Raw genomic sequence first — 19,753 nt, 5'->3', positions numbered from 1 at the left:
GGACTGTGCTACGACACCTAGCATACAATTGATTTTTAAAAGACCTAATTTCTTTATGCTTACCACTCTGACTGGGATTAGGTGGAATCTCAGTGTAGTTTTGATTTGCATCTCCCTGATGGCCAGTGATATAGAACATCTTTTCATGTATCTATTGGCCCTTTGTATCTCTTCTTTTGTGAAGTGTGTATTTAGTTCATTTGCCCATTTCTTGATTGGGTTGTTTATTTTGCTAGTGTAGAGTCTTTTGAGCTCTTTGTATATTCTGGATATTAGCCCCCTATCAGAATGTCAGAGTGGCAAGCATAAAGAAATCAAATAACAACAAATGCTGCTGAAGATGTGGGGAAAGAGGAACTCTTTTACACTGTTGGTGGGAGTGCAAACTAGTTCAGCCACTATGGAGATCTGTGTGGAGATTCCTAAGAAAGGTGGGAATAGATCCACCATATGAACCAGCTATACCACTCCTGGGTATCTTTCCAAAGGGGCTGAATTCAGAGAAATACAGCAACATATGCATACCTATGTTCATAGCAGCACAATTTGTAATAGCCAAAATATGGAACTAACCCAGATCTCCATCAACAGATGAATGGATAGCAAAACTTTGGAAAATATACACAATGAAATTCTATTCAGCCATAAAGAAGAACAAAATTATATAATTTGCAAGAAGATGCAAAGCCCTGGAGAACATTATGTTAAGTGAGATCAGCCAAGCACAGAAGGAGAAGGTACATATGTTTCCTCTAATATGCCCAAACTAGAAAACACAGAGGATACCAGTGGGACTCCAGATAATGGAGGGGAAATATCAGCAAAGTTTGAATGGAAAGATGGGAGAGAAGGAAGGCTGATCTTGATTAATGAGGGTCTACATCTGAATATGTGTAAAATTATGAATATGACATGGTTAACCTGGACAACCATTGGTGGGAGGGGGGAAGGGAAAACAGGGGCGGGGGGGAGAGGGCACCAAATATAGTTTAAATGTATACCAAAAAAAAAGACCTAATTTCAGAGTCAAATACCACATTTTAAACTATATTTTCATGTGCCGAGAAGTTGTGACTTCTTTAGTTTTTATATCTGAGATAATATTCTTTGGATGTTTCTTGCTAACTAGGAAGGAAAACACTTTGCCAGACAATGAGCACTTTAATTTATCCTGTTGACAGAATCTTTTTTGTTTAAATGGTCAAGTTTAAGTTCATAATAACTCTGTTCTAGTTTTACTTTTCCATCTTTGTATTTTTCAAGATAGAATGTGAGATATATGTAGGGCATCAGAAGGAGTCTGTACTTATTATCTTGTAGAATTTGGTACTCTCTTAGCTTTTCATGGGATACAAAGTGGCTGACCCTCTTTACTTAGTCATGTCTTATTCACCCACTAGTTTTTGAAGTGGTGGCTGGAGAATTGTATGTCTGCTCTTAATTTGATTTCAAGTCCTGAAGTCTCCTCTAAATTTTGGTTCTTGCAGTAATTGAATTGGTTCTCTTTTGACTTTTGTTTTGAAATAATTTCAGAGTGTTGACAAGTTTCAAAAATTGAACAAAAAATTTTATATATTTATACTAATATTCCTAAAATGTTAATATGTAATGTATTTACTTTATTATTTTCTTTGTGTGGAAAATAGGGGGTCAAATATCATTATATCTGAGATATTTTATAATAAATAACATTTATTATGCTCTCTACTCTAAATATAAAGTGTATATTTTCTAAAACCAAGGCTATTTCTACTATAACAATAATAAGATTATCAAAATCAGTTAAGAGTGATGCTTTGGTCAGATTTCTGACTTCTATAATCTAAACTATGTTATGACCACAATTTAGAGGAAGAAGGATTTATTTGCTCACAGTTCTGAAGATTTCAGTCTATGTTGGGTTTGATGAAGTCTGCAGAGCTTAGTGTATGTCTGCAGGAAGCTGAGAGTGACTCTGCTCTCACATCATAGAATCCAGAAGCAAAGAGAGGAAGGGGAGAAGATATATATATATATATATATATATATATATATATATATATCATAATAAGTTTGTTCTAGTTTTACCTTTCCATCTTTGTGTATATCTATATATCTATATATCTATATATCTATCTTTTTCCCTTTGATATATAACTTCACCCTTTTCACTTTCTCTCTCTCTCTCTCTCTCTCTCCATATATATATATATATATATATATATATATATATATGTATCGTGAGTGTGTGTGTGTGTGTGTGTAGAGAGAGAGAGAGAGAGTCCCCAAGGCTACATACCCAGGGACTTCTACTATTCTACTACCTACCAAGGCCTGCCTCTAACATGGCTGCCTTTTCTAGAACAGAAGGTCTGAAGGACATTCTAAATTCAACCATAGAAAGTGGTATAATTATGTTATTAGTATTAATGTAATGGCATTAGTAAACTTCATCAAGTGCTCCATAATTATTCCTTACTACAAAGGAGAAAAGTAAAAGTAATTTGAGATGAAATATCATATATACTTGTCCAATATTTCTGGTGCTCTCAGTATGGAGCAATTCCTCAGTCCTTCTTTGGCTTCTTTTTACATTGATACTTGAACATTAGAGAGCACTTATTTCATAAAATGTTTCTCTGTTTGTGTTTGTCTTATGTTTCCACGATTTTATTCAGGTTATACCTTTTTTTTGCAGAAACACCATGAATAACGACTACTTTCTGATTTGTAGCCTACATAACTTTTCCTATAGCAATTAGCTACAAAGTCACTTTGTGATAGCAAGTAAACTTTTTGGCTTTCTACTCAACATTTCTGAGAACATTTTCTGTTTCTTAACCAGGTACAAAGGGATTTAGAAAAACTTCCATGCTATCTATAAATACCACGAGTCTCTGAAGTATCTATAAATATAACAAGGCTTTTCTGCTGTTGCCTAAATACAGATACTAACAAATTTTATCTTAAAATAACTCTTCTCATACTTGGAAAATGAAGATAATGATCCTACTTCTCTTAACTTTCTTTCCAACTTAACATATTACCTAGATAGAGAGAAAAGAAAACTGTATATGCAAAAAAGAATAAAATTTGATGATTTTAGAAGAGAGAACATAAAAAGATTATTCAAAATCTAAAGCATTACTGATGGATTAAAAAATAGTTCAAAGGTAAATTCTGAAAAAAATCCCAGAAGACAGAACAAAATGGAAATATATAAAGATAATAAAAACCATGTAAAGAAAAAATTAAATTAAACAATGATAATCCAATAGATAGTACACATTTTTATTAATAACCAGGATACTAATATAGTGTGAAGGCAATACAGAGATATTCTCAGGAATGAGAAAAATTAATTACTTTCCAACTCTTTTTAAATTTTTTTAAATTTATTTACTTATTTTATTGGTGCACTGTATTCATACATCATAGTGGGATTCAAACTTTTGTAGACATACATGCACATATCGCCCAGTCAGTCCCCACCCGATCCCCACCCCATTCCCTCCCCATCCCTCCTTCCCATGCTTGGCTTAGTGGTTAACATCTAGTATTATAGCAATTTATCCAAAATTAAAAATGATAATCTCACATAACAGTTTCATTTGTCTGATACCAAGCTTTTGATGACTTAAAGTTAACATTTCAATATTTCTTATTGCTTTCTTTCTTACCAGAGAATATTTTTTTTTCTATTTTTTTAGGTGAAACTATCATATATTTATATATTTATTTTTCAGAAAAAAATCTATCCTAATATGGAATATGGATTCTAGATACCCAAAACGACCTTGAAAAAGAACAAAGCTAGAAGATATATATTTTCTGATTTCAAACCATATAAAGCTACAATAATTGAAACAGTGTAGTAATGTTCTAAAGGCAGATATATAAACCATTGGAGTTAAATACAAGCCTAGAGCTAAATTCTTCCCTATATTATCAAGTTATTTTTGACAAGGTTTCCACGAACATTTGGTGGTGGAAATAATAATCTTTTAACTAAATATTGTTGAAAAATAATAATTACATGGAAAAGAATAAAATTGGACCCTTACCTAATCCCATATACAAGTATTAACTCAAAATAGATAAAAGACCTAAATATAAATCTTAAGACTATAAACTTTTAGAAGAAAATCTGGGTCATAAAACCTCACAACATTGAAATTGGCAGTGATTTCTTGGATATGATTTCAATGGCACAGGCAACAGAAGAGTATACAAACTCCCTAAAAAAAAAAAAAATTGTATATCCAAAGACAATGTAAACAGAGTTAAAAGTTACTAATAGAATTGGATAAAATATTTCCAAATGCTATATCTGAAGGTATATTAATATTCCAACTAGAAATTCTTAAAATTAACAACAATAAAGGCAAACAATACAATTTAGAGATAGGTAAAAGACTAACATATATAATGAATCTCCACAGATAACCAATCTTAGTTGTCTGTTGGATGGAAAATCTTGTTTCTCTGGTTCTGGTGTATGTTACCTATTTCTTCTTTGTAGTTAATCTCTTTGAGTATTTTCTCTAGCGCTGTTTTTGAAGACATAAATTCCTTCAGTTTCTGTTTGTCATGGAAGCTTCTTATTGTTCCATCTAATTTGATAGAAAGTTTTGCTGGGGGCCGGGCGTGGTGGCGCACGCTTGTAATCCCCGCACTTGGGAGGCAGAGAGAGGAGGATCACGCAGGTTCGAAGCCAGCCGCGTGTGCTGGTTTAGGAGACCCTGTTTCCAAATAAAAATGTAAAAATAGATCTGGGAGTGTAGCCCAGAGGTAGAAGGGCTTCCAGGAACCCCAGTACCACAAAAAAAAAAAAAAAAAGTTTTGCTGGGTAGAAAATTTTTGGCTGGAAGTTGTTTTCTTTCAGAGTTTGGAATATGTTACTCCAAGCCCTTCTGGCTCTCATGACTTGGTTTGGGAAGTCTGGAGTGATTCTAATTGGTTTGCCTCTGAATGTCACTTGGCCCTTTGTTTTTGTTGCCTTTAAGATTCTCTGCTTGGCTTCCACATTGGTCATTTTGACAATTATGTGGCGTGGGGATCCTCTTCTCCGATCCTGTCTAAAGGGAGTTCTATAAGGTTCCTGGATCTGTGTATCGACCTCTTGCTCTATGTTTGGAAAATTTTCTGCTATTACTTCCTTTAAGAGATTGTTGATCCCTTTGGTTTCACTTTCTTTTCCCTCCTCTATTCCAATTATTCTTAGGTTAGCTCTCTTAAAATGGGCCCATATTTCTTCAATGTCAGATTCCTGCTGTTGGATATTTTTTTCTAGATTAGAAACTATGCGTTCATTTTTGGAATGATCATCTTCTAAGAGTGAGATTCTGTTCTCCATGTGTTCTAATCGGTTGTTTGTGCTTTGAATTGAGGCCTTTACTTCATTAATTGCATCCTTTATCTCTTTTTGGCTCTCTCTGAGTTCTTTTCGAAGCACCTCTATTATTTCTACAGTTATTTTCCTGATTTGATCTTCTAGAAATCTCTGATTTTCTGTTTTATCGAGTTCTGATGTTGTGGGGTTGTGGGCATTCATTGCTCCAGTGTTATTCCTCTTTCCCATGATTTCAGAAGTTTGTGCCTTCTCTGGGTTCTTCCCTTGGGTCACTACGACTTCACTTAAGGTGCTCTGGATCTCGAGTCTGTAGTATCTCAGACCCCACTACTCCTTTACTGGGTTGTATCTCAGAGTCTCTGACCCAGGGAGTCGATAGAGGCTGCTTTAAATTATGGGGGGTGCCAGGTTGCACGTTCTCCTATGGTGTGATATCTCTGCCACTCCCCCACTGGGTCAAGTCCCAGGGAGTCTAGTACTGGGATTTCTCCTCTGGGGCCCGCAACTTGACTCACTGCTCTTGAATTTGCAGATGTAGCTGTACTGAACTTGTTGAATTCGCTGCTGCTGCCGCCGGTGGCAATATGGCGCTGCTGCTATGCCCTCAGCCGTGAGGCTGGCTTATTTCTTCTTGGTTTTGAATTCCACTCTGAGTTCTTGCAGCGTGTGCTGAGCTCAGCCAGTGGGAGCTTTAGATGTTCTCTGCCCTGAAAAATCCCGCCTGGCTGTTCCGCAGCGGCTCACCTTGGCTTGCTGTAGCCGTCTGGTGAATACGCTGCTGCCGCCGGCAGTATGGCGCTGCTGCCGCGTCCTCGGGCGTGAGGCAGGTGTATCTTCTCTGTGGCTCTGAGCTCTGTTCTCAGACCGCTTTCTCTCTGGAGCCTGGTGATTTTTTTGTTTCTCTGGTGATGGTGTTTTCTGGCTATGAAAGGCGCTGATTTTGTGGTAATGGAGATTGGTTGTTAGCGGGGCTCTTAAACCCCACTTTTCTCGGTCGCCATCTTCCCGGAAGTCTTAAATTTGAATATCTATGAGTTTTGTATTTGGGTAAATTGTCAGGCTTATAATCAGAATGATAAGAGGTGATGAAAATGAAACAGTGTAAGCAAACTTCTTGTTTCTGACAAAGTATGGATAACTGGTATCAATAATAGTTGTATAATTTTATCAGTAAATTTTGGAGCTGTTGAAATTAAGTGTCTTAATCTTAGCATAGAATATTATATCTCATACCTATATCTTTTATCCATAATTTTATGATCCTATTTGAAGTTAATAAAAAGTATCTTCTCTCAAACAAAATATGTTGGCAGAGTAGATTTTTAAAATCTATCTAAAAAGTCATTTTTCAAATATTAAGAAAGATAGCACATAATTCTGAAAAATTGGTAGAATGAAAGATTCTGATTACCACTAATGCTGTGATCCATCATCACTGTATAGGACAGTAGTACTAATAATGGTTCAAAAAGAAGGACAGAAAATGTCAACAAAATGTTTGCCCTATACTAGAAATATCTATATGATCAAAACTTTGAGAGACAATTCAACATGGATATTGTATTTCGCATATCTTAAAAACATTATCTTCTAATTTGATATAAAATATCTTTTAGTGCTGGGCGTGGTGGTGCATGCTTGTAATTCTCATGCTGAGGAGGCAGAGACAGGAGGATTGCACAGGTTAGAAGCCAGCTATGCTGGCTTAAGAGATCCTGTTTCCAAATAAAAATATAAAATGGGTCTGGGAGTGTAGTCCGCAGGTAGAAGGGCTTCCAGGAACCCCAGTACCACAAAAAAATTTTTTTAATAAAAAAAATTAAATTAAATTAAATATACTTTAGTATTACACACACACACACACACACACACACACACACACACACACACACAGTGTTGGAAGATAAAGGTTTTTCGACTTCCAAGAAGATGGCGATCTAGAGAAGCAGTGTTTAGGAGTCCCACTAACACTCAATCTTTATTGCCACAAAATCAGTGCCTTTTCATAGCCAGAAAATACCATCAGCAGAGAAATAAAAACTGTAAATACAAGGGACAGAGAAAAAGAAGGCTAGAAGAACATTCAGAGACCAGGAAAGAAACTAGTCCACACAGTGGCGGCAGAGCTGCACTGGCGCCACCTTCCTTCTCAGCACCAGGCTCCAGAGAAAAAGGGACTCAGAATGGAGCTCAAAACCAGAAAAGAAGTATGCCACCCTCATGGCCGAGGGTGCTGCAGCAGCACCATATAGCCAGCAGCGGCAGTGAGTTCATCCCAGGGATGCAAGGCTGGTTCAACATATGAAAATCAATCTATGTAATTCATCATATAAACAGAACCCAAGACAAAAATCACATGAGCATTTCAATAGACACGGAAAAAGCACTTGATAAAATCAAACATCCATTTATGAAAAAAACACTGCAGAGAATTGGAATAAAAGGAACATATCTCAACATTATTAAGGCAATCTACAATAAGCCCACCACCACCATCATATTAAATGGGGAAAAACTTCAAGAATTCACCCTAAAAACAGGAATGAGACAAGGATGTCCATTATCACCACTTCTCTTTAAGATAGTACTATAGACTCTAGTCAGAGATATAAGGCAAGAAAAGGATATCAAAGGACTACAAATAGGAAAAGAAGAACTCAAACTTTCACTTTTTGCAGATGACATGATACTCTATTTAGAAAACCCAACAAACTCAACCAAAAGACTTATAGAACTGATCAACAAATTCAGCAAAGTGTCTGGATACAAAATCAATCTTAAAAAATCAGAAGCTTTCCTGTACACCAACCATAAATCCACTGAAGAAAAATCAGAAAACACTTCCACTGAGGATCTCCCACAAAAAATAAAATACTTAGGAATAAACTTAACCAAGGAGGTAAAAAATCTCTACAAAGAAAATTATAAAACATTGAAAAAAGAAATTGAAGAAGATCTTAGAAGATGGAAAGATCTTCTATGTTCATGATAGGCAGAATAAATTTCATTAAAATGGCCATCCTCCCAAAAGTGATCTACAGATTCAATGCAATTCCCATTAAACTACCAAGATCATTCCTCAGAGACATAGAAAAATCAGTCCTTAAATTTATTTGAAATAACAAAAAGCCAAGAATAGCCAAAGTAGTTCTCAGCAACAAAAACCATACAGGAGGAATCACAATACGTGACTTTAAACTATACTACAAAGCCATTGTAATAAAAACAGCATGGTACTGGCACAAAAACAAATACATAGATGAATGGAGCAGAATAGAAGACCCAGAAACAAGTCCACACACTTTCAGCCAATTGATTTTTGACAAAGGGGCCAAAAACATACACTGGAAAAAAGATAGCCTCTTCAACAAATGGTGTTGGCAAAACTAGTTAACCATATGCAGAAAATTGGAAATTAAGCCCACTTTCTCACCCTGCACAAGAGTCAATTCAAGATGGATCAAAGACTTGAAATCAAACCAGAGACCTTGAAGCTCCTTGAAGAAGGCATAGGTCCAATACTGCAACACACAGGCACAGAGAAACACTTTCTCAACAAGACCCCAAAGGCACAACAAATTAAAAGGCGAATCAACATGTGGGATTGCATGAAACTGAAGAGCTTCTGTTCAGCAAAGGAAACTGTCAAGAACCTCAACTGAGAGCCAACAGAATGCGAGAAGATTTTCACCACCTACACCTCCAGTAGAGGACGAATATCTAGAATATACAGAGAACTCAAGAAACTCAACACTAAGTAAACAAAGCATCCAATAACAAAATGGGCAAACGAGCTAAATAGACACTTCACAAAAGAAGAAATTCAAATGGCCAATAAATGCTTGAAAAAATGCTCAACATCATTGGCAATCAGAGAGATGCAAATCAAAACTACCCTGAGATTTCACCTAATTCCAACTAGAATGGCAATCATTCAGAACACAAACAAACAAATTCTGGTGAGGATTTGGAGAAGAAGGAACTCTAAAACATTGTTTGTGGGATTGCAAATTAGTGCAACCACTTTGGAAAACAGTATGGAGAATCCTCAGAAGAATGGGAACAAATCTACCATTTGACCCAGAAATACCACTTCTGGGTTTCTACCCAAAAGAAAAGAAACCAAACTACTAAACTAATGCATATGTATCTACGTTCATGGCTGCACAATTCACCATAGCCAAACTATGGAACCAGCCAAGATGTCCATCAACAGATGAATGGATTACAGAACTGTGGGATATGTACACAATGGAATTTTACTCAGCCATCAAAAAACACTCAATTACATAATTTTTAGGGAAATGGATGGAACTGGAGGACATTATGCTAAGTGAGATTAGTCAGTCATTAAAAAATAAGAAATCAGATGCTTTCCCTAATATGTGAAAGCTAAGGAGAAATGGGTCATAGGAGAAACTCTAGGTGAAAAAGGAAATCCTACAGAGGACCAAATAAGACAACCTAAATGAGGGGATGGGGAAGGAGAAGGAAATTCTCTAAAACACACAATGTACTTAAACATATCAAAGTCAATCACTAAGCCAAGAAAGGGAAGGAGAGATGGGGAGGGAATGGTATGGGAATTGGGTAAGGGATAAATCGGTGATGTGTACATGTTTGTACACACAAGTTTTTTACCCCAATATGAAGTATGAATATAATGCACCAATAAAATACTTAAAATAAATAAATAAATAATATTTTGACGCTAAAAAAATAAGAAAAAATGTATCCTTAAAAAAAAGGTTTCTCTTTCTGGTATATATGTTGCAGGATAACAAAAATAATATCTTCTTCTGGATGGAAAGATGTAAAGTAAGAATTAAGAAAGAATACCAATATAATAATATTTTAGTACGTTGGTGTTTGTAAAAAGCAATATTTTGTTATTCTGATCTAAAAGCCTATGTCTTTTATAGAATTTATGAAAATATAGCAAATTAATTAGCTTGAAATTGGAGTAAAATCTCAAGTCTTTTGCAATCCCTGTTAATAAAAATGAGCAAGTTTTTATCTTTTAACTTTTGAAACATATTTTAAAAAGTAGCACTAAAATATAAAACATTTTATGCTCAGAATACTTACTAATTTCAAGATGCTAATTTTCTCATAAATAACTCACAGAGTCAACTTAATCTCAAAAAAATTTCAGCAGGCTCTTTTTTCAGAAATTGATAAAATGATTACAAATATTACAATATGGAATTGCAAAGGATATGAAATAATAAGAAGTGTATAAAAGTACATGTTTGGGCAACTTCAACTTTCTGATTTCAATACTTATTCTGAAGCTACAATAATCAAGAGAGTGTTGTACTGGACATAAGCCTAAACACATACATCAGTAGAATTGAATAGTACAGAAATAAATCAGAAACAGTACAGAATAGAGCAAAAACAACAAGCAATCAAATACAGAGAATGAAAAAAACCAAATCTTTACCTGACATTATACAAAACCTTTGACATAAAATATATTATATATCAATTTAAAAACCTAAGCTATGGTTCTAAAAAAATAAAAAATAATTTTATGGGCTTGAGCTACATTATTTTTGCATATGACACAAATAAAGACATAAAAGTAAACTGATAATTTAGTTTTCACACAAAATCCTAGAGAACAGAAAACTTCTGCTCCTCCACATAAATAATAAAATTTAAAGTCAAGAAAGACTGGGAGAAAATATTCTTTTCTCTTTCTATCTGTACAATATAATTAGAAGATGTTTATTCAGAGCCCTATAATTAAATGACCAGAAGCAACAAAGTTTTAAATAGGCAGAAGATATGCAAACATCCATAATATTTCTAATATTTACTGGTTTCCAAGGAAATGCAAATTATAACAACAATGATATATATCTTGCTACATGTCCCTTATAATTTCTAAGATTAAACTATGAAAATAAAAAGTGCCTTCTGTAAGGATTTGGAGCAACTAAAATTGCTGATTTGGAAAACAGTTTGGCAGTTTCTTATAAAGTTAAACATATTTACTATACTACCTGTTATAGTTTGGATTATATTCTCTCAAAATTTATGTGATGAAGTCATAAACTCTGTAGATCAGAATAAGACCTTATTTGGTTATATAGCCATTGCAATTGTAATTATTAGTTAAGTGAGGATGAAATCATACTAGAATGATGTGGGTCTCTAATCCAATATAACTGCAGTCCACATTCAAATGAGAGCTTTAGATACAAAAACATCCAGGAAGAACTCTATAGGAAGCTGCAGAGACATCAATATGATGTGCCTAAAGCCAAGGATTGCCAGCAAACTACCAGAACCCAGGACAGAAGCATGGAATAGATTCTCCCTCCCAGGACTCACCAGGCTCCAACTCTGTTGACGTGTTTTTTGGACTACACCTCCTGGAACTGTCAAAGAGTATATTTTTATTGTTTTATTCATCTAATTTGTGGTACTTTGTGGCAGGAACCCCAGCTAATTAATATCCTCCCATCAAATATGATCTCACATATATGCACATTGAAAATTAAAATATATGACTGACAAAAAGTTCTACAAGGTTATTTACTTCATATTAATTCATAACAGGCTAAAATTAGAAATAACATGAGTGTCCACTAGTAAGTTAATGAATAACTAAATGAATTTGAGTATGTTTATATAATGAAATACTGTGCAGTAATAAAAAGAACAAACTCCTGATATGTAAGTGGATGGCTATATTTAAAAAAGCATTGAATCATGCTGAATGAAAAAAGTCAGGTCCAAAAAAATGTTACTGTTATGATTCCATTCATATGAAATTTTACAAAGTGTAAAACTAAATGATAGTATCAGAAATGTGATTAGGAGTTTCCAATAAAGAGCAGGGGCTTTTTCTGATGATAGAACTGTGTTTTGATTGTGTTGATGTTCATGCTTGTTAAAATTCATTGAGTGCTGCACTTAAAATATTCACTTTTAATGGCAAAATCATAAATTTGAATTTTCAAAAGGTATGGAAATTTTAAAAACTGAAAAGAATATTTTTGAAAATGATGGTAATTGCTGTATTGCTTCAGTTTATTTTTCCTTGGAGAACATAAAATCTCCAGCATCAAAAGTCACTTTTTAATAGATATACTAAGAATATGTAGCATTCTCCCAAAGTTTTACAGAAAGTTGTTGAGCATTTTGATTCTAGGCTAAAACTTTAAGACTATAAATAAACTCAAGTATAATTTAAAATACTGTTTTCTGGAGGTTAGGATTTATGATAGAAATGGATGCTTTTTTTTTTTACTAGAATTTGTTTACAATATTCAGTGTTCATTATTCTCATGCAATATATTTCCCATATAAATATATACTTAAAGTGAAAGTTCAGATGTGTTCCTTTATTTTCAAAATTTCAGCTACTTGTCTATAGTTGTTTATGTTTTGGAGAGCTGGTTGAGATAGATTACTTCAGAGCATCTCTGACTAATGGAAGCAAGTAAAAATGTTAAAACTCACGCAAAACTTAACTAAACCTATATTCTCATCCTATTGATTAGTATTTCTCAAACTCAGATTTACATTTAATCACTTCAAAAAATACTGACACATTGTCGGGCGTGGTGGCGCACGCTTGTAATCCCTGCGCTTGGGAGGCTGAGACAGGAGAATCGCGCAGGGTCGAAGCCAGCCGCGCGGGCTTCAGAGACTCTGTTTCCAAATTTTAAAAAAAATATAAAGTAGCCCGGAGTTAGAAGGGTTTCCAGGAACCCAGTACCAACAACAACAAAAAAAAAGTAAAAAAAAAAAAAAAAATACTGACACTTGGATCCCATACTGTTTTATTTTTAATTGTGAAAAAAATTAATTTTAAAATCAACCCCTGTGGTTAACATGTCAGAAACATTGATAAATTATATTTTTCATATAAATCAGCAGTACTGAATGACTAATCACCTGCATAAAGGAGAATAAATTCAAGGTTATATGACTACAGACTTCATGTAGGGGCTAGTTAGTATCTTTGGATAGAAAGTATCTTAGACACTTTTCTCTTATACATATAAGGTATTGTTTTATAGTTACACATTTAAGGTATTGTTTTAAAAACAAACAAAATCAGCACAAGCCAGGCGTGGTGGCATACACTTGTAATCCCAGCATTTGGGAGGCTGAGACCAGAGGATTGCGGTTCGCTGACAGCCTCAGCTACTTAGGCCCTCTGCAACTCAGTGAGACCCGGTTTCAAAATAAAGAATAAAAAAATAGGGCAGGGGGTGTAGCTCAGAGGTTGAATGGCCCTAGGTTCCATGCCCAGACCTGCAAAAAAAAAAAAAAAAAAAAAAAAAAAATCAGCACAAATGTAAAACACAAAGTGTTCCTTCCTGTGTTAAGAATTTCTAAACCATAGTCTTATTAAATATAAATTACTCTGATTCAACTCATTACAGAGAATTTAGAAATACCATGGCATAGTTACTCTTAGTGATATTCTATGAGTATAAATAATAGTTTTATTAATAGTAAAATTTGTATCTTTAAAAGTTTCATACTTTTAAAAGCTGTCATTGCTAACTGATCAGTAAGTTAGTGATTGGGGCTAAATTTTGTCTTTCTCAAATTCAGATGTTTAATTCTTAATTCCAGAACTGAAGAATGTTGCTGCATTTGGACTTGCGACCTTTAATGAGACAAAATAAAATTATTAGGATCAACTGTAGTCCACCACAACTAGTATCCTTATAAGAGAAGGAAATTGGATTGCAGACACACAGAGGGAGAACCATGTGAAGACACGGGGAGCAGATGGCCATCTACCAGCCAAAAAGAGGCTTCAGAGAAGCCTACCTTCTGACATCGTGCCTTTGAGCTTCTAACCTCAGGAATGATGAACAAACTAAATTTCTGTTCTTTAAGTCATACTGGTTGTGGTTCTTTATTATGTCAGCCTGAGAAAACCAATGATGTAATTTTCCACAGTGCTGCTCTATAAAATCACTGGTAGCTCAATAAATTATTAAAATGGTGCCCGTACTAATTACATTGTGATTGGAATAAAGGAGAAGAGAGTATAGAGTGAGGAGACACTGGTGAGGTGTGTGTGTGTGTGTGTGTGTGTGTGTGTGTGTGTGCACATGTGCATGTCTGTGTGTTTGTGTGCGTTTGTAAGCATGCACACACTAAGGATGAATCTCAGGGCCTTTAGAATGTTAGGCAAGCACTCTGTGCCTTAGCTATTTCCCTAGACTATGACATAATTTTTAAAATTAGATCTTGATGTGAGTTTTAAATAATTGAGAATAGTCTTACATTGAACTCACTTCTGCTAAAGCAGTCTGCGGCAAAGTTGCCTAAAAAATAACTTGAAAACTGATAAACATGCCACGAATGCTTTACAATCAATTCAGGTTCTATTTGTTATTTTGGCAAGCATGGTCCTTAAATTATTTAGTATCTATTCCTCATAATAAAAACAAGAATATGTTGGTTTAAATCTTTGTTATTTTATATTGAAACAGAATTTCTTTTGTGTGGCTTATGCAGAAGAGACAGTATTTATTTTAATATTTCCATTAGGAACCAGATTTTGATATGTTCCTATTTTCTCATTGTGATAGCAGAGCCTCATAGATGTCAGGACATTGAGCAATTTCATAGGTATCTTGAAAATCAATTTTAATTTTAATTTAAAAATTCTAAAATTATTTGATTTTATTTCTTCAGATAGAAAATATTGTATCAAATATATATAGAGAAAACATTTTATAAACAGGAAGAATAAAAATAAGAAAGCTAAAGCTACAGAAACTAACCACAGAAGAACTCACCACCATTTAAGTTTCAGATTTATTCAGACTTTTTTTCAAATTAGTTCTGTTGCTTGAAACACTAAAAATAGGTAAAACACAAGTCATAAATAATGACATGCATGTTGGGGATGTATCAACCACACCATGGTATGGTTTTATTTTAGTTTTTACTAAAAGATACCTAATAGGTAATAATTGTGAGAAAAACTTCTGCTATTATCAATTACAATTGTTCAACTTCTCATCATTCCTCACTTTATTTAAAAAAGGGAACATAGCCCTGAGATGGAGGGTGCTTAAGATTAAGAAGAAAATATGAGAAAGGTAGGTTCAAGATATCACAATAAATCAGAGCAAAACTCTTAAATGATAAAGCTACTCAATTTTACCAACTTTCTCCTCTGATAGTGCCTATCCCAAATCCCTTCAGTCCCTTCCACTGGGTTATCCCTTGATTTATCATCTCATAACACAGCTACAGGAAATGTGGCCCTACGCTGCCACCAGAGTAAGTTGCATTACTGCTATGGCCCCTAATCACTCTCACTATTTTAACTCTTTTGAGGCATTTGCCATTTCTAATAGTTCCAGAAATTTTACATTCTTCAGTTAAAATAATCCTTTTTTTGTAATCTGTAACATATTAACCCTTGAGTATGCAAAATGAAATATAAATTTTGTAATCATCTCTCTGCATTACATAGATCTGTTTGATGTATGTTTTTTTTTCAAATGATTGTACTACTCTGAGAAAAGACACTATAATTATTTCAGTCCCCTACAAAGCCTAGAAACATGACAGAAATCTAAGAGGCATATATTAAGGCTTGTTCTATTAGTAATGATTCCACTTATTTATTTGTTTTTTGATTTACTGTGCAATATTGGAATTTGTACCCTGGGAAATTCTGCCTTTGACCTATAGTCCCAATCTTTCTTTTCTTTTTGTTTGTTTTTTTAGAAACAGAAACTAAGTAGTTTGCTAAGAGTCTCACTAGCTTGCTGAGGCTGTCCTCAAACTTATAATATTTCTGTCTCAGTGTCCTAAGTACTGGGATTACAAGTGCATATCACCACACCCAGAAATTCTTCAGTTTAAATATAAAGAACAAACACTACCACAAACATAAATTAAAACTGAAAATATTAGGAATTATAACTCATCTCTCAATAATCACACTGAACATAAGTGGCCCCATCTCCAAATACAAAGATATAACATGGCAAAATGGATTAAAAACCAGAATTCATATATCTGCTGCCTGCAAAATATCTTACAATAAATATAGTAACAAACTAAAAGTAGAGGGCTGGAGCAAGGTAATCCATGCCAATGGGACTTGAAGACAAGTAGGAGTAGTAACTATGATATCAAATTTCAAACTTCAAGCCTATGCTTATTAGAAGAGACAAAGCAGGTCTCTTTTTAACTGGATAAAGGCACAATCCAGCAAGAAGAAATAATGATAGTCAACATTTATGCCCCAAATGTAGGTATAGCTACTTTCATAAAACAAACTCTTTGTTGCATCAAGTCACACATTAAGTCCCAGTACAATAATACTGGGAGACTTCAACATCCTTCTCATACCATTAGACTGATCTTCTAGACAAAAGGTCAGTAAAGATGCCTCAAATCTAAAGAATACCATAACCAAATGGACCTATTAGACACATATAGAATATTCCTCTCAACTACAGCAGAGTTCATGTTTTTCTCAGCTGCTCATGGAACCTTCTCCAAAACAGATCATATCCTGGGCCACAAAGTGAGCACTAACAAATTTTTAAAAATTGCCATACTTCCCTGTGTCTTTTCAGACCATAATAGAATGAAACTAAAAATCAACTATAAAAAGACCAGAAAAATCACATAAGCATATGTAGACTGAATACTACACTGGTGAACAAAGAATGGGTCATAGAAAAAGTAAGAGGTGAAATCAAGAAATTTCTAGAAACAAATGAAAACATGGATAAAAGAAACAAAACCTCTTGGGACACCTTGAAGGCAGTATTAAGAGGAAAATTAATAGCACTGAGTGCCCACATAAGAAAAAGAGAAAATCCCCAAACAAATAACCTAATGACACATTTCAAAGCCCTTGAAAAACAGGAACAATGTAACCCCAAAGCCAGTAGAAGACAAGAAATTATTAAAATCAGAGCAGAAATCAATGAAATAGAGAATAAAAACAATACAGATAATCAACAAAAGCAAAAGTTGGTTTCTCAAAAAAATTTAACAAGATAACCACTAGCAAAATTAACCAAAAAAGGGAGAATTAATCCAAATTAAGAAGATAAGAGATTAAAAAGGAGATATTACCACCAACACGGTAGAAATCCAAAAGATTATTAGAAACTACTTTAAAAAACTATACTCCAACAAAATAAAAAACATGGATGAAATTGAAAACTTTCTAGATAGATAAAACCTTCTTAAACTGAGTCAAGATGATATAGAAAATTTAAACCAACCAATAGGAATAAAAATGATTGAAGCAGAAATAAAGAGCCTACTCTCAAAGAAAAGCCCAGAACCAGATAATTTCCCGAGTGAATTTAATAAAATCCTTAAAGAAGAGCTAATCTTATACTCCCCAATTTATTTCATGAAATAGAAAGAAACAGGACTCTCTCAGATACATTCTATAAAGCCAACATCACATTAATATCAAAACCAAATGAAGATAGCTCAAGGAAAGAAAACTACAGGCCTGTATCAATGAACTTGGATGCAAAACTGCTAAACAAAATATTAGCAACACACATTCAAAACCACATAAATAAAATCATATACCATGATCAAATAAAGTTCATTTCATACATGCAAGGCTGGTTCTATATATGAAAATCAATCTGTATAATCAATAAAATAAAGAGAACCAAAGACAAAAATCACATGATTATTTCAAAGATGCTAAAAAGCATTTGACAAAATCCACCATCCATTTATGCTTAAAACATTGCAGATAATTGGAATAGAAAGAACATACCTCAAAATCATAAAGGCAATCTATAATAGGCACACAACCAACATCATATTAAATGGAAAAAACTGAGAGTTTCCCCTAAAAATAGGAACAAGACAAAGATGTCCATTATTATCACTTTTTTCAATATAGTACTTGAGACTTTAGCCAGTTATAAGAAAAGAAATTCAAGGGAGTACAAATAGGAAAAGAACTACTACTTTCTGTATTTGTAGATGACATGATATGATACTTAGAAGACTCAACAAACTCAACCAAAAGGCTCATACAACTGATCAACAATTAAGCAAGGTGTCTGGATACAAAAATCAGTCTTTAAAAATCAGAAGCTTTTTGTATGCCAACAATAAATCCACTGGAAAAAAATTCAAAAAACACTTCCAATTAGGATATCCTACAAAAATGAAATACTTGAAAATACACTTAACCAAGGAGTTACAAAGAAAATTACATAATAAAAAGAGAAATCAAAGAAGACCTTAGAAGATGGAACGATCTTCCATGTTCTTGAATAGTTGAAATAAATATCATCAAAATGGCCATTCTTCCAAAAGAGATCTACAGATTCAATGAAATACCCATTAAATTACCAAAGTCATTTTTCACAGACATAGAAAAATCAGCCCTTAAATTCATTTGGAACAACAAAAACTTAGAGTAGCCAAAGTAGTTCTCAGCAACTAAAACTATACAGGAGGATTACAATACCTGACTTCAAACTTTACAACAAAGCCATAACAATAAAAACAGCTTGGTACTGGCACATAGAACTAAATAATACAGATACATATACCAATGGAGCAGAATAGAAAACTCAGAAACAAATTTTCACACTTATAGCCAATTGATTTTGAAAAAGGGGACGTAAACATGCACTGGAAAAAAAGCCTGTTCAACAAAGGATGTGGGAAAAACTGGTTAACTATATGCAGAAAAATAGAAATAAACCCCACTTTCACATCCTGCACAAGAGTCAATTCAAGATGGATCCAAGACTTGGAAATTAGACCAGAGACCTTGAAACTTTTTGAAGAGAGCATAGGTCTAACACTACAACACATAGGCACAGATAAAAATTTTCTCAACAAGACCCAAAAGGCATAAGAAACTAAAAGACAGATCAATACATGGGATTGCATTAAACTGAAGTGCTTCTGTATGGCAAAGGAAACTATCAAGAACCTCAACAGAGAGTCGACAAAATGGGAGAAAAATTTTGCTAACCACCGCTCTGATAGGAGACTAATATTTAGAATATACAGAGTACTCAAAAAACTCAACACTGAGAAAACAAATAACCTAATAAAAAATGGGCAAGTGCACTAAATTAACAATTCATAAGAAGAAATTCACATGCCCAACAAATGTATGAAAAAATGATCAACATCATTAGTAATCAGAGAGATGAAATTAAAACTACTCTGAGATTTCATCTAATTCCAACTAGAACGGCAATAATTAAAAACACAAACAACAACAAATGCTGATGAGGATGTGCAGTGCAAACTCTAATACATTGTTGGTAGCATTGCAAATTAGTGCAACCACTTTGGAAAACAGCATGAAGGATCCTCAGAATAATGGGAACAAACCTACCATATGATTCAGCAATACCACTTCTTGGTATCTACTCAAAAGAATGGAATCTAAACTACCAA

This window comes from Muscardinus avellanarius, assembly GCF_963383645.1.
Source record: "Muscardinus avellanarius genome assembly, chromosome: 8".
NCBI lineage: Eukaryota > Metazoa > Chordata > Mammalia > Rodentia > Gliridae > Muscardinus > Muscardinus avellanarius.
The sequence above is the reverse complement of the archived record's forward strand: the minus strand, read 5'-3'. Positions refer to the sequence as shown.